This window comes from Tenrec ecaudatus, chromosome X, assembly GCF_050624435.1.
Source record: "Tenrec ecaudatus isolate mTenEca1 chromosome X, mTenEca1.hap1, whole genome shotgun sequence".
NCBI lineage: Eukaryota > Metazoa > Chordata > Mammalia > Afrosoricida > Tenrecidae > Tenrec > Tenrec ecaudatus.
In genome coordinates, this window is record NC_134548.1 from 52,013,428 (window position 1) to 52,029,123 (window position 15,696).

The 15,696-nt window shown below is 41.6% G+C and overlaps 1 pseudogene; it reads right to left on the minus strand.

The window, feature by feature from the left end:
* Positions 1-2,876: 2,876 nt before the first annotated feature.
* Positions 2,877-15,696, minus strand: part of LOC142433357 (sentrin-specific protease 6 pseudogene) — a 28,597-nt pseudogene continuing 15,777 nt past the window's right edge.

Below are 15,696 nucleotides of genomic sequence, written 5' to 3' on the forward strand. Positions count from 1 at the left end.
AATTTGAGAAAAAATATTTTGGTTTTCTTATTACAAAATAATATGCTTTCATAACAGAAAACAAGCAAAATTAAAAAGAGTACAGAGAAATAAGTTTAAAAATATCTGCAATTCTACCAGTCAGAGGTAATGATTTAAAACAAACAACCATAACAACAAACAAATATATCCAACTACTTTTAAGACACATCGTCTTCAAGTCATTTTTATAATGTGGAATATAGTCCTAAAAAGATATAAAAAGGGTCAGGGGAGACATGCCATATTTTAGTGTGGCCAAGGAAATACTCTCTTAGGGTATCATCACTTAAAATCGAGTACATGTTATGCATTACTAGATTGCGATATGGAAAACATGGGACAGAAGCTGTTGGGCTAATCAAATTCATTTCAATGACTTTTTCCTGACTGTCCTTTTCTGTGGAGCCTGAAAGTGAAAACCTTCTCTAACAGCAGGGGCTGGGCCTGTCCTTTGTTCAGGCCTTCCAAGATACAAAGGCACTAACTTAAAAAGGAGAGCATGGTTGCCTTTTGCACTTTCCTCAGTTTTTAATTTGTGGAAGGTAGACATGAGGCCTAAAACACAGGAGCCCCTTTGAAACTGTAAGAACCAAATGTAAAAGCAAAAGACAGCAGGGTCGAGTAGCACTGGGAACTATTGATGATTTTCATGACAGCATCTCCAGCTCAGATGCTTTTTAAAATTTATTTTTACTAAAAGATCATTTTATTGGTGGCTCTTGCAACTCTTACTACAATCCATACATTGATTGCATCAGGCATGTTTGTTGCCATCATTCTTTTCTTGATGTTTAATTTCTATTGAGCCCTTGGTATCAGCTCCTCTTTCTCCCCCCACTCGACGACACTTGATAGATTATAAATTATTACTATTTTCATATCTCAACACTGACTGCTGTCTCTCTTCCCCCATGTTTTCTCTTCTTCTTTCCCCTGGAGGGGGTGTGTGTGTGGTTATGTGTTGATCATTGCGATCGGTTCCCCCTTTTTCCTATTTTTTTAGCCCCTTCCTCCTACCCTTGTGGTATTGCTATTCCTACTCCTCATCCTGGATTCTGTGTGACGTGAGTTCCCATCTCTTATCTATACCTGTGTGCATGTTCCGGTCTAGTCTGAATTGAGAAGCTGCATTGGGGTCATGATAGTGGGGCGTGAGGAAGCCTCGAAGTTTTGGGTCTCTGCTCCAACCCCCCTCGTCCTCAACGATGTTTTTTTTTCATTTGCTATGTGTCTTATGACGCCTGTTACCCGGTCCCAATGACTCCTCATGATCACACTGGCAGTGTGCTTCTTCCATGTGGGCTTGTTGCTTCTCTGCGAGATGGCCACTTGTTTAACTTCAAGCCGTTAAGACCCCAGAAGCTGTATCTCTTAAGAGCTGCACACCACCAGTCTTCGTCACCACATTTGCTTTTGCACCCATTTTGTCTTCAGTGATTGTGTCTGGAGGGTGAGCATCTCAGATTGCCAATTTGTTAGAACAAAGTGTTCTTGTATTTTTTTTAATTAATAAATCTTTTTATTGGGGCTCATACAATTCTTATCACAATCCATACATACTTCAGTTGAGCAAAGCACCCTTATACATTCATTGCACTCATCATTCTCAAAATTCACCTTCTACTTGGGTTCCTGGAATTAGCTTTGTTTCCTTTTTTTCCCTCCCCCCTCCCTCCCAAATCCCCCATCCCCCGGTCCCTTAATAGGTTATAGATAATTATTTTATCTTATCTTACACTGCCTGGCGTTTCCCCTCACTCACCTTCCCATTGCCCATCTCCCAGAGAGGAGATTACACATAGATCTCCAGGATCGATTCTCCCTTTCTACACCCCCTTCCCTCCTGGTGTTGCCACTCTTACCGCGAGTGTTGAGCGGTTCGTCTGTCCTAGATTCCCTGATTTTCCAGATCCCTACTGCACTGCTGTACATCCTCTGGTATAACCAGGTCCGCAAGGTAGAATTGGGGTCATGATAATTGGGAGGGGAGGAAGTGTTCAGGAACCCGAAGAAGGTTTTGAGTTTCATTGTTGCTACACTGAACCCTGAGTGACTCATCTCCTCCCCACTACCCCTCTGCAAGGGATGTCCAACTATCTAAAGATGGGCATTGGGTCCCCAACACGCACTCCCCCTCATTCACGGTGATGTGATTCCCACGACCCCCACCCCTGCTTTGTTGTTAGAGACCCGGTCTCCTCTGCCCTTCACGATCACCCATGTTGGTGTGCTGCTCCTGTGTGGGCTTTTTTGCTTCTGGGATAGATGGCCACTTGTTTTCTTTCAAGCCTTTAAGTCCCCACACGCTATATCTGTCAGTAGCCGGGCACCATCAGCCTTCTTCACCAGACTTGCTTATGTACACCTTCGTCTTCAGTGTTTATGCGTATCAAGCACATTAGTACATATGTTGCCATCATCCCTTTCAAAACCTTTTCTTTCTCTTGAGCCCCTTGTGTCAACTCCTCTTTGTTTCCCTCTCCATCTCCCTCCCCCACCTTTACACCCTAGTCAAACCTTGATGAATTATAAATTCTTCTTCTTCTATTTTTTCCTCTATTTTTGTTTTGTGCTTAGAAGTTGCAGGTTTAAGTTATAGAAACAGAAAACACATAACAAAAGCTTCCTAATGGGTGAAAAACGAAATGATAAATGCTAGGAAAATTGGCCCCATTAACATAATTATCGACATTTACTTAATACATACTTTATGGAAAATTAATTATAGGACATTTAGAGAAGCATGAAAATTTACAAATCACTCTGAGTCATGGACAATTGCATGTTTTATTGTCTAGACCAAGATCAAGAGTGTATTATTTCTAGAGGCAGAACTGACCAGGCAAGAGAAATGGTCAGTCTGCGATCCTGGCGTCATCTGGTTGCGTTCCTTCACCTAAAGGCGTTTCTTCTGAAAGCCTGTCTGTACGCTTGTTCTCCCGTTGCACTGCTCTGCTTCCATCTTCAGAATTAGGTTGCGGATTTCCTCTCTCTTTGCCCGTATTCTTAGAGGAGGAAACCAGTTTTTCAAATCCATAGGTAGTGCAAAATTGAGAACTGGATTCTCAAAAAAACTCTCGACATACTGCAGCAAATAGACACCGCAATCACTGAGGTTGCTTTGTTGGGGCACGTTTGGACTCAGGTCCATCATGACATCTGTGGAAAAACTCCTCTTGGTGCCTTTTTTAATTTCCCATTCTTCCTCTAGATATTCTCGAAGAATTTTCACAACATGTGAGCGGGAAGGGCCTCGTAGAGAGTCCAGTAGCAAGATGCAAGGCTGCTTACACACGGTGGGCTCGAAATGGTACTGTCCTCTCTCTGGGCTGCAAGGGCTCTCCTGCTCTTTGAAGGGTGACCCATGAGGACAGTTTGGCTTGATTTCACTCACTGCGTGTGCATGTTGTGACGGTCTTAAACAGTCCCCTTGTGGCCCATGTTCACTGTTATTCTTTTCAACAACCTTCTCGCACACGGAATCTCCTTTCTTTGATGCTTCACTTTCACTTGCAGTCTGGCTTACTTTTTCCAAACTACCTTTTACATTGCATGTATGTTCCCCACACCGAGGGTCCCTTTCTTCCTGTGGGGGACCCTTTGAAGGAAATAAAGGCATGTGAGGCTTTCTGTTTAGAATACTCGAAATTACAGGCTTGGCAGAGCAGGCTTGTGAAGAACTGGCCATTACGTTGGCTGGAGGAGAAGAAATACAACGGTCTACTACAGTTGAAGTTTTTTGGACGAGTGTATTTTTGTGGAAATGAGGATTAGGCTCATATTGTGGTTTCTCAAAGCCAGGGAAACAAATAATAGCCAGAAACCAATGTGCATTTTCATTAAGGGGTACAAAAATAAAATCTTTTGCAAAAATATTTACATGCCGGGTCCAGGATTTTACTCTCAGATGTCGCTTTTTTGGTGTTGATAGATTGGTACATTCCTGAAAAGGCTGTCTTTTTATGTCAGTCAGGCATGGGTAGAAAAACGAACTGAATATATGAATTCGGTTCGCTTCCTCTTTCTTCAGTTTCTCAAGCACCAAATATTTCAAATAAAAGTCAATAATAATATCATTTAGAAATACCCCTTCCTTTAGACAGTGTAGGTCCACATTGGTAACACAGATTCCTCCTCTAGCTGGAGGTGGTGGGTACACTATTAGTTTTTCTACAGGACCAGTAAAGGCGGCTTGGTTCTGTCCAGTAGCTTTGTCATCACCAACCAATTGGAGTTTCTGTTTGATTTGAAGTAGTATTTTAGTGTTAAAGGACATAGTTTTCATTATGTTCAATTTTTGTACCACAGTTCCTTTGATGCTTTCAGCATAGGTTTTTCTACAGGCAACAATTCTGGTATTGGCTTCTTCAAAGGAAATTTTTGAAAAAAAAATTGGAAATCTTATTCTTTCTACCTATTTCAATAAGGATTTTTTCAAATCGTGTATTTGTTTCAAGATCAAGGTCAGTGTCAAAACTTAAGATGATATATCGTTCTAGATTCGGTATCTTATTTATTTCTTTACACTCAGTCCAAACTTTCTCTTTCTTGTGCATTTGCAGCTGAGTGCTCAACTTTCCATAAACTGCTGGTGTGGTCTGGAGAAACACGACTGGGGGGTTTCGGACTTGACACCAGTCACATTTCATTACATCAGAGGTGTCTATGGTAATTGCTGCCTGACCACCTTCCGGTTCTTCTAGCTTTATCTTGATAAAACCCAAAGCAAAAGTGACTGGCTCAAGTAAAACCCGGAGAAATATTCCTACTCGTACACATCGACACTTTAAAATGACCCTGTCCCAGGAACTCTGGCAGCTTGTGGACAAAGGATGTACTACGGTTTCTTCAGAAACAATTTTACGCCGTTTTGGAGGCTTGTTGAGACCAAAACTGCGCAAAGGGTCTCTCATGCTTGCTTTAATTGCCAACGGAGCAGTATTTAACTCGGTTTGGGCCAGAATGCCTCCTCTATGTGTGTTTTCGTTGCAGGCTGCTTCCAGACTCCCGGTGGGGGGCGCTCGGGAGCAACATGCTGAAGCAGCCTGTTGAGGAGCTACGCTCTCTCTTCTGTTGGCTCTGTCACTGTCCTCATCATCACTGAACAAATCGATTGGATCATGTGGATGTGAAAGCCTGGGTTTCCTTTCCTTCCTCTTTGCCATTTTGGTTCCTTTCGCATTGGCTAAAATGACGTTCCCACTAGTCAGCCCATATGTCTGTCTACTATCATCACAGTTAACAGTCATATTAGTGGGGGGCTTACCCTGGCTGGGGCCATAACACTTGTTGATTGCTTTTGTATTTTGTGACTTCGGGCCTGCAGGATTCTGAGGAACCGACATCCCGGATAACGGTCCAGGCGATTCACTCGGACCTATGGCTTGTCTACAGTTCTTGTGAAAGTCCTTGGACAGATTCATACCGCCACTTCGGCAGACGCGGTGATCGTCCTTTCTCTTCCAGAGCTTGGACGACCTTCAAGCTGCTCACGGACCTTGACTGGGAAACTCCCGGAAAGACCAGCGGGATTCTTTTGACGTGGGCGTGGCACGAGGGGTAGCATTGTTGACGTCAGAGCACCTTGGCAATACTTTGGGGCCAACGGAAAGGCCTTAAAGGAGCAGTGTCAACCTTCTGGGAACCAGGTGGTTATCAGTTCCTTTCTGTTCGGGCTGCTGCTTGCACTAATGACATCCGTGCGCTAGCATGTTGCAAACGTCTACCATGAACTACAGTTGCCGAACATAATGGTGCATTTTGTGTCTTCTCACTCAAGTCTTATGGTCGCTTAACATGTTAAGTCCAAGTGGGTTCCCTTTCAAAGTTTTAAAACTTTCAGTCTTGTTTTATCTTACATAGGTCATCAAGAAACAATTTCAGATCGGCAATTCACCTTTGTTCCTTTTGAGGTCTCAGAATCCTCATCTTCATCTACACTTAGCAGATCTGCCCCATCTTTATCTATATCTCCTTCATTCGCTTCCTCGCGACCAAAGCTCCAATTATTTTTTTTAATCGTTTTATCAGGGGCTCATACAACTCTTACCACAATCCAAACATACATCAATTGTGTAAAGCACATTCAATGCCCTCATCATTTTCACAACTTTTACTCCCCCCCCTAGCCCCTGGCATCAGCCCCTCATTTTTCCCTTCCCTCCCCACCTCCCTCCTTCATGAACCCTTGATAATTTATAAATTATTATTTTGTCATATCTTGCTTGTCTGACATCTCCCCTTGCCCACTCTTTTGTTGTCTATCCCCTAGGGATGAGGTCACATATAAATCATTGTAATCGGTTCCTGGTTTCCAACCCACCTCACTCCACTTTCCAAGTATAGTCACTCACACCACTGGTCTGAAAGGGATCATACACCCTGGATTCCCTGTGTTTCCAGTTCCTATCTGTACCAGTGTACATCCTCTGGTGTAGCCATATTTGTAAGGTAGAATTGGGATCATGATAGTGGGGGAGAAGGACACATTTAGGAACTAGAGGAAAGGTGTATATTTCATTATTGCTATGTCGGACCCTGACTAGCTCATCTCATCCCCAAGACCCTTCCTTATGTAAGGGGATGTCCAGTGTCCTGCAAATGGGTTTTGGGTTTCCACTCTGCACTCCCCAACTCATTCACTGGGATATCTTTTGTGTTCTGATGATGCTTGATACCTGACCCCTTCGTCAATTTCTGATCACACGGGACGGTGTGTTTCTTCCAGGTTAGCTTTGTTGTTTCAGAGCTAGATGGCCACGTGTTTACCTTCAAGCATTTAAGGCCCCAGATGCTATATCTTTTGATAACTGGGAAGCATCAGCTTTTCTTTGCCACATTTACTTATGTGCCCATTTGTCTTCAGTGATTGTATCAGGGAGGTGAGCACAGAATATTATGATTTTTTGTTCATTGATGCCTGGTAAAGGATCCCTTCGGCCCCTTGTAATCACCAAGCTAGCGTGCTACTTCTAGAAAAGAAAGCTTGTATTCAGTTCAACGACTATTTGTTGGCCTTTAGGAGTGTTTACCTGTCCAGTGTGTTCGGGAACCTGCCCTGGCCCAAAGTCCACCTTTAACATTCCCTGTAGATCTTGCCGCTCCGTTCCTTGCTGTTCTGTTGCACCACTTTACTGTTTTGTCTAGGTGTGGCGGGATTATCTAGGGCGCAATTCCCTCACTGTGTCTCCGGTGTTGTCCCCTGTAGGGCTATGGGTCAGTGAGGGACATCATATCTCATAGTGGGGCCGACCATGTGGGCTGGCTTCTCTAATTGGGGACACTTTCCTCAAGCCTAGTGGGTCAGGATGTACTCCACTCTCTCCTCCTCCCCTTTCATCGGCTCCCATGTGCTCCAATCAGATATCTCCATCTCCTGGAGCTGCAGATTCAATGAGGTCTTTTGAAATAAATTCTTCTGGGTGGGGGCAGGAACAGGTATCCACATAGTACTTGGGATTAGGGCCTGCCCCTCACACCTCTTCACTTGTTCCCTCCTCCACCCTGGCATGTTGCATTCACTTCTTGGAGCACTGGGTTGAAGTCTTGCGATAGTTTGTTGTTTTAGAACCCTGACTAAAACACGCCTGGTCCATATTTCCCTGTGGAGATATAAGCAACACCTTCCCCTTGGGTGGGTTAGTGCCCTGTGCCCCTGATACCCATTTCTTTTTTATTATTAGTATTTTTTCCTTTTCCCACCTTGTTTTTAGTTGTCTACCATATGTATCCCTGTATTTGGTCTGGTCTGTGCCATACTACCTGGTCCTTAGCCCAAGAATGTTTGTATACAGCAGCTTTTCCCCTATGGCCCTTTTGCATTTTTTTTTTAATGCTTACCTCAGCGGACTCATGTAGTACTTGTCCTTTTGTCCGTGGCTTACTTCGTTTAGCATGATTTCCTCCAGTTCTTTCCATGTAGCGATGTGCTTCATACGTTTCATCACTGCTTTTTAGTGATGCATAGTACTCCATTGTATGTATGTACCACAGCTTTCGAATCCACTCGTCAGTTGATAGAAATTTGGGTTGTTCCCAACTCCTTGCGATTGTGAACTGTGCCGCATTGAACATTGGAGCACACATGTCTGGCCTTGGTTTCTTTCTTACCTCTTCTGGGTATATGCCCAGTAAGGGGGTTGCTGGGTCATGTGGTAACTCAATTTCCATGTGTCTTAGATATCACCAGATCGATTTCCATAGTGGCTGTACATACTTACAGGTCCACCAACAGTGGATGAGTGTTCTTGTCTCACCACTGCCACTCCAAAACTTGTTTCTTTCTATTTCTTTGAATTGGGCTATCTTTGAGGGTGTTAGGTGGTACCTCATTGTTGTTTTAATTTGCAAGTCTCTTATGGCTAAAGATCAGGAACATTTTCTCATATGTTTTAGGGCCATTCAGATGTCTGCCCCTGTGCAGCTACCAGAGTATTGTGGATTTTACTAATAAGGCCTTTGTGTGATGTGTCATTGCTAAAGATGTTTTCCCAGTCCGTGGACGCTGTTATTGCTCTCCTGGTGAATTCTTTCCATGTACACAGGTGTTTTATCTTCATTATATCCCATTTGTCAATATGTTTCTCTTCTGTGTTTGTGTCCTTTCCTGTTTGTGATAGCCTGCGTATTCCCTGTGCCAAAGTTCTCAATTTCATCCCAATTCCTTCATTGATGGCCCTAATAGTTTCAGGTTTAACTTCAAGGTCTCTGATCCTCTTAGAGTTTCTTCTTGAGCATGGAGTGAGATAAGGTTCTTGCTTCATTTTTCTGCAGCTAAATATACATATTTTTCCAGCAGCACTTGTTAAAAAGGGCATCTGCTTCCCTTTGGATATTGTTGGGGCCCTTATCAAAGATCAGTTGTCTCTATGCTGATGATTTTTTTCTGGCTTTTCAGTTCTTTTCTATTGGTCTGAGTATCTGCCATTGTACCAACACCATGCGGTTTTGACCATGTGGTTGTATAGTGTGTGCTAAATTCAGGTAAAGCAAGCCCTCCTACTGTATCCTTCTTTTTGAGCAGTTCTCTGCTAATTCTGGGCTTCTTCCCTCTCCATATGAAGTTGGCAATCAGCTTTTGCATTTCTTTGAAGGAAGATGAGTGTAGTTGTATCAAGATTGCATTAAACTTATAGAGTGCCTTAGGCAGAACTGACATCTTGACTATATTGAGCCTTCCAATCTATGAGCCTGGGATATTCTTCCATTTGTTGAGGTTGCTCTTGGTTTCTTGTAATAGCGTTCTGTAGTTTTCCGCATATTGACCTTTTGTTCTTTTAGGCAGGTATATCCCTAGATATTTCAATTCGTGTTTGGCTATTGTGAAGTGTACCACCTTTTTGATCTCCTCTTCTGTGGTCTTATCCTATGTGTGTAACAGTCCAATGGACTTCTGTTTGTTGATCTTGTATCCTGCTCCTCTGCCAAACTCCTTTACTGCTTCCAGTAGTCCCCTTGTGGAACTTTTGGGATTTTCCATATATAAAATCATATCATCTGCAAATAATATTTTCACCTCTTCCTTCCACAGAGGAAAACATTTGATGACTTTTCTTTGCCTTATGCTGTTAGCTAATACCTCCAGCATGATAGTAATTAAGAGTGGGGACAAGGGGCATCTTTTCTGGTCTCCTTTTTCAGTGGGATTGTGTTAGTCTTTTCTCCATTGACTACCACATTGGTCGTTGGTTTTTCATATATAGCTTGTATTGTCTTGAGGAATTTTCCTTCCATTCCAAGCTTCTCAAATGGCTTAAACAGGAATTGGTGTTACATGTTGTTGAATGCTTTTTCTGATTCTATCCTTATTGTCATGTGGATTTATACTTTTTCAAACTACAATTATATTTATTTTTTATTTATTTATTTTTTTTTTATAATTGCAATGAGCACTTTATTAAAATATTTTTATTTTAAATTGTAGGCTCTAAAAGAAGTGTGAACTGGTAAAGGGGAAGGAAAAAAGCATGTTTTCTTTTCTTTTTTTTTTTTTTTAATAATTATTTTTTATTTTTTAACAAATTATTGGGGCTGATACAATTCTTTTCACAGTTCATACATATACATACATCAATTGTATAAAGCACATCTGTACAGTCTTTGCCCTAATCATTTTTTTCTCCTCTTTTCTTCATTTACATTTTATTAGGGACTCCAACAACTCTTACCACAATCCATACATATACATACATCAATTGTATAAAGCACACCCATACATTCCCTGTCCCAATCATTCTCAAGGCATTTGCTCTTCACTTAAGCCCCTTGCATCAGGTCCTCTTTTTTTCCCCCCCTCCCTCCCTTTTCCCCCCTCCCTCATATGCCCTTGGTAATTTATACCTCGTTATTTTGTCATATCTTGCCCTATTCGGGGTCTCCCTTCCCCCCTTCTCTGCTGTCCCTCTCCCAGGGAAGAGGTCACATGTGGCTCCTTGTAATCAGTTCCCCCTTTCCAACCCACTCACCCTCCACTCTCCCAGCATCGTCCCTCACGCCCTTGGTCCTGGAGGTATCTTCCACCCTGGATTCCCTGTATCTCCAACCCTCATATGTACCAGTGCACAGCCTCTGTCCTATCCAGCCCTGCAAGGTAGAATTCGGATCATGGTAGTTGGGGGGAGGAAGCATCCAGGATCTGGGGGAAAGCTGTGTTCTTCATCGATACTACCTCACACCCTAATTAACCCATCTCCTTTCCTAAGCCCCTCTATGATGGGATCTCCATTGGCCGACACTTGGGCTTTGGGTCTCCACTCTGCACTTCCCCCTTCATTTAATATAATATATATATACGCATACATATATACATATACACATATATACACATACATACACACACTTATATCTTTTTTTTTTGTTGTTTGCATGATGCCTTTTATCTGGTCCCTTGGGCACCTCGTGATCGCACTGGCCGGTGTGCTTCTTCCATGTGGGCTTATTTGTTTCTGACCGAGATGGCCGCTTGTTCACCTTCAATCCTTTAAGACCCCAAACACTATCTCTTTTGATAGCCGGGCACCATCAGCTTTCTTCACCACATTTGCTTGTGCACCCATTTGTCTTCAGCGATCCTATCATGGAGGTTTGCATCCAATCATATGATTGTATGTTCTTTGATGCCTGATAACTGATTCCTTCGCGACCACTCGATCACACAGGCTGGTGCACAAGCAAATACAATTATATTTAAAACAACCATCTCTCTTAGACTCTGAGCTCGCCAAAGGTATTCCGGCTCATGGTCTGATCCACCGCCACCTTCTCGGCTTCCCTACTTCTAGCCCAGTGAAATTATTATTATTTTTGTATCTTACACCCACTGCTGTCTCCTTTAAGCCCCACATTTCTGTTGTTCATCAAGGCTGGTGGTTTTTGTTGCTCATCAGGTAATTCTGAAATTTTGGGGGTAATATTTAATTTTTTATATTTACATTTAAGAACATCCATTTGAAATCTATTTTTTTGCCAATGGCTTGGAATGGGGCTCTATTTATTTGTCCATGAAGAGATAATCAAATGTTTTCATACTGCTGATTAAATAGTTTAACATGTCCTCAATGACCTATAAGGCTCTCTAGTTATCCTTTCTCACAGATTTGGCTCTATTCAATTGCATTTGTTTTGCTGCTCATGTGCTCATGCCATTTTTGTATTGTACACAGAAATTTCCACACAACCTTTCATCCCCAGCAATGGCCCAATAGGTGTCTGTCTTTATAGTTATACCTTTTCTAGATATTTCTTATACATAGTACCATGAAATACAGATTATTTTGCGTGTGCCTTCTGTTAGCATATTTTATGTTAATCCACCTTTCATATATAACAACTTATTCCCTATATTCTAAGTACTATATTATTGTGTATGTATGTATGTATGTATGTGTACACACACACATACATGCAGAATTTTGTTTATCTTCTCCCTAACTGAGGTACAGTTTGGTTGTTTACAGTTTTTTCTTATTATGAACAATGGTGCTGTGAGCGTTTGCATATAGGTTTCGGGGTGAACAAATGATTCATCGCTCTGGCATAAATACTGAGGTGTGGAATTGCGGCACTTTATAGACATTGTGTATATAAAATGTTTAAAGGAATTATAAAAGTGTTTTCAAAGGCAGATAAGCTATTTTGCATACTCACCAATCGTGTCTGAGAGCGTGAATTTCTCTACATCCTCACCAATATTTTTCATTTTCTATCACTGTGAGCATCGCTGATTTAGTTGCATGTGAATTTAAATCACTTTGCGATTATACTTTGCCAATTATGCATGTTAAGTATATTGTCACGTGTGTATTGGATTGGATATCTATACATAATCTTTTTTGGAATGTCTGTTCTTTTCCTCATTTAAAAAAACGAGGAAAAAAGGTTACGTAGCGTAATTTATCATTTAAAAAAGGTTTTATGGAGTATGGTTTTATTTCATAGATAAAATATCTCCTGAAGTCATGATTACAAATATTTTCTCATATTTCCTTCTTGAAGTGTTGTAGCTTTAGCTCCCAGCTTTAGGTATATGATAAGTTTTTTAGTGCATTTTTGTGTATTTTGTAAAATAGAAGTTTAAGTTCATATTATATATGGCATTGTGTTAGACAGGGTTCTCTAGAGAAAGAAGACCAAGACATGCATGATTTAAGATGGAAAGATAGATTGGTAGATACAATATAAGAAATGAACAGCTCATTAGTCCACAGAGCAGTACAAAGGGCAGAGTGCACTCACTTCTGCGAGACAATTCATACAATGGCAGTACTTCAACTCATGAGGTCTGCTGGGTGCAAGTTAATGAAGCAGACAGCTGAATCTTCTGTAGAACTATTCAGACAATCCAGCCACAGGTAGCAAACAGCAGGGCAGGTCACCAACAGTCATCCAGATGACATGGTCCCACCTTCCACAGTTCAAGTGATGTTTACACCAGCAGTATGGTCAAGCAGGCCTTGAAGGAACCTCAAACTATAGCGACACAGTCCATGTGTTGGGTGTCCCACAGGTAATGTAGCTCACACGCTGAGGCAACGAACTAGCTAAGGCAGCCACACACTGGTCCAATCACCAAAGAGCAAGAGACAAGAAAGGCAAGGCTCTTGGAGCCATTTATCTCTCGCCCTTCTATTAAAATGCCCTTGAAATAACCCCATGTGTTCACTGGTTGGCACAATAAACCTACCAATCACAGGCATATAACCAAAAAATGGTTGAAGGCTATTCCCTTCCCATTATATTACTTGGTACCATGGTTTAAAATCAATTGATCTTAAATACATAGGTATCTTTCCTTTTAAAATTATTTCCTTGGATATTTCCCGCCATGGATCTTATGTCTATCCTCATGTTAATACTGTGATGTCATGATTACTGTGGACTTGAAAAGTTTTAAAAGCAGGAAATTAAGTCTTTCTACTTTACTCTTTGATTTCAACTTGTTAGTAATTCCATATTCTTTACATTTATATTGACATTTTATGGTAATTTTCTATTTACTTTAAAAATAATATTTTATTGTGTTCTGGTGAAAATTTACACATGTTCATTTCCCCCTTGACAATTTCCACACATATTGAAAATGACATTACTGATGTTTTTCATATTGTTTCAATATTCCTATTAATTATGTTACCATTTTTCCATTTCCAGTACTCTTGTTTGCCGTTCCTTTCTTATTTTGTCTTCATTGTTTTGGATTAAATGTTCACTTTTTGACTCATGCAGGTGTTTTTTTTACAATAATATTCATCTAACAGGATCTATTGGGGGGGGCGGTGTCAAGGTATCGCATGATGATAGCCCAGAGAGTCCTCTGGCCTCAGGTGGCCCAAGTAGTCTGGGAATATTTAAGAATTTTTTGTTTGTTCTATATTTTTCTACCATACTAATCAGAGATGTTTATTGCGTGCCCCTGCGTCCATCAGATAGCTCAAGGTGGAACCTGGGCACCATTTAGCTCTTCTGTTCTCAGAGTAGTTGAGGTCTTAGACCATGTAGTCTATTAGCCTTGTAAACTTGTGTCTCATCACATGTTGATCACTTTCTTACTATTTCTCCTACCCAGGAGAGATCCATAGTTGTATCTTAGATGACCTCTTGCAGGCTTTTAGACCCCGAAGCCCTACTCATCTCATCGGGCTTCAGAACATGAACTTTGTGAGCTATATGAGAGGGCTTAAAAAAGTTTGTGGGAAAACGAAGCTAAAAGATACACGATCGCTGAAGACTAAATAAGGACATATCTGCTGTTAGGTAAGTAGGTCCTGGGATATGGAACCCTGATAAAAAGGGGGGACTGGACAGCTGGATTATAACTTGTCCTTCTCAGTATTGAACAGAGCAATATTCTGTAATCTGTGTCAGGATCTCTGTTAGATTTCGGACTATTTGTATGCTACCTCTTCTCTCTCTCTCTCTCTCTCTCTCTCTCTCTCTCTCTCTCTCTCTCTCTCTCTCTCTCTCTCTCTCTCTCTCTCCCTCTATCTTTTATCTCTACAAGATAGGCTGGTGAGGCAATCCCATGGAGACAACAACAGTGGAACCAAAGGTTGTGGCGTAGGCATGGTAAGGCGAAGGCAGGGGAGGTGAGTGGTGAGCCTGTAATGTTGGGGATAGGAGAATATTAAGGGTTTGAATTTGATGGCGAGGAGGGTGTAGCTTTTGTGGTGGTGTCTGATCAATCTAATTGTATCTGAGAGGAATTACTGGGAGGGAAATGATGGGTAAACGTGAGATTGAGGCAGGTGAAACGAAAAAAGAAGAACGAACAATATATACATATATGTGGACATATGTAAATATCTAAATATTGCTCTATTTGTTTATGTGTGTATATATGCAAATGCAACAAGAAGCACATGGACTTTGGGCCTGCTCTTAAATCTTTTTGGTATAAGAATAGTTTATTCTACTAATGTCTTATTGTATGATAGTCACCATCCTGAGATGATCACAGAATACAAAATGGGTGCATATGCAAATGTGGTGAAGAAAGTTGATGTACATTAGAGAAACAAAGCCACAGAAACTCATATGTATAAGAGAGAGTTTTATTTAAAGGGTAAGTGCACAGCAAGAAAACATTACAACCCAGAGCTGCCCAAGCCTACAAGTCCAACATTAACCCATATGTCCGACACCAATCCACAAAGTCCCTCCTCCATCTCACAATATGGATGCAATGGCACATAGTGCAGGAGAAAAGCCTAATCAGTGAACATGTAAGCATCTCATCACTGACGGGTCTCCACACGGCTTCTCCAGCACCCAGTGCTGCATCAGGGTAGGTCTACATGGCTTTTTCTCAGGGATGTCTTACAGGAAGTGAGCCTTGCCACCTGAAGCAGGGAACCAGGTAAGGCAGCTGCACCCTGGTCTAACCACAGAAAGCAAGAGACTGGAGAACTAGAAAGGAGAGGCTCACTGCGCCATTTATCTCTCCGCGCTTCAACAAAACCACATGTGTTTATCGACCAGGTAAGCACAAGCAACTAACTCTCTCACTGACTATTAAAAGATACAGCATCTGGGGTCTATAACTCAACTTCAAGAGAGTGATCCTCAGTGACTGAAATCCTCAGACACCCCCATACACAGACAAACAGAAACCAAACAAAACAAGGACACAAGTGTCGTATTCTTAAATGGCCTCTGCCATCTATTTTGTCTTCTGTTGTG